The sequence below is a fragment of the Tupaia chinensis genome, unplaced genomic scaffold, assembly GCF_000334495.1.
Source record: "Tupaia chinensis unplaced genomic scaffold, TupChi_1.0 Scaffold147085_1, whole genome shotgun sequence".
Classification (NCBI taxonomy): domain Eukaryota; kingdom Metazoa; phylum Chordata; class Mammalia; order Scandentia; family Tupaiidae; genus Tupaia; species Tupaia belangeri.
Window position 1 is genome coordinate 1 of NW_006206935.1, and position 1009 is coordinate 1009.

The 1009-nt window shown below is 50.4% G+C and overlaps 1 pseudogene; it reads left to right on the plus strand.

Annotated features, from left to right (window-relative positions):
- Positions 1 to 439: 439 nt before the first annotated feature.
- On the plus strand, positions 440 to 1003 carry LOC102470026 (RNA-binding protein with serine-rich domain 1 pseudogene; annotated as a pseudogene).
- Positions 1004 to 1009: the final 6 nt, after the last annotated feature.

A 1009-nucleotide genomic window follows, 5' to 3' on the forward strand; every position in this document is an offset into this window, starting at 1 on the left:
GATTCAGCGATGTACAGCCCATTCTCAGAATCGTGCAGTCATTCCCATGACCCAATTCCAGAACCCAATTCCACCTGCAATCCCTCCTCCTCCATTCTTCTCTCAGGATCTTGGGCACAGATGCATTTGTGACCAGTGTGAGTTTAAGCCACCGGGACTCGATCCATGGTTGGCTACATGGGAGTTCAGCAACGTAGCCATTACGTTAACTGCTAGTCCCACCACAGGTCATTCTTTTACTTAGTTCTGGGCAGTTGGCTTGAGTCCTGAAGACTTGTCTGGCATCAAAGCCAGAACAAAGTATAAGACTTCAAAGAGAAACAGAACCATATCAATTTAAGGCCCAAAAGATATCTTTCTCTACATTCCCACTCCACACTTGTCTAGTAAAAGCCATTGGAGAGTGTTCAGGAGAGCAGGAGGAGGTCGCAGTGGGACGATGACCTCCTCTCCCACCAACCGCAAAGACCGCTCTGATAAAAAGTCCAAGCAGCACAGTAAAGATCAAGGGGACACCAAGGACCACGGTGGGATAAGACTCGGAAGAGGCACAGTGCTTCCAGGGGTGGCAGCAGTACCGGTGCAAGGTCCACAAGGCCTGCAGTTTGGGTTCCAGTCCTAGCACAGGCTCCAGCAGTGGCTCCAGCTCACCCTTGGCATCCAGCTGCCCAGGAAGTCCCCGCACAACCCGCAGCTACAGCTGCTCACCAGGCTTTCCGAGCCCTTTTCTACCGCGACAACAGACTGCACTCTCAATCCAAATCCAAGCCACCTAAAAAGACGAAAAGGAAAGGAAAAGATGGAGTTATTCCCCTGAACCCACCAAAGTGCATAATGGGAGGCTCACCAGGAATGTGACCAAGGATCACATCATGGAGATATTTTCCAACTGCGGAAAAATTGAAATGATGGACATGCCCGTAGAAAGGATGCACCCCCATCTGTCCAAGGGCTACACCTATATGGGGCTGGAGAATGCAGATGAAGCTGAGAAGGTGCTGAAGTACAT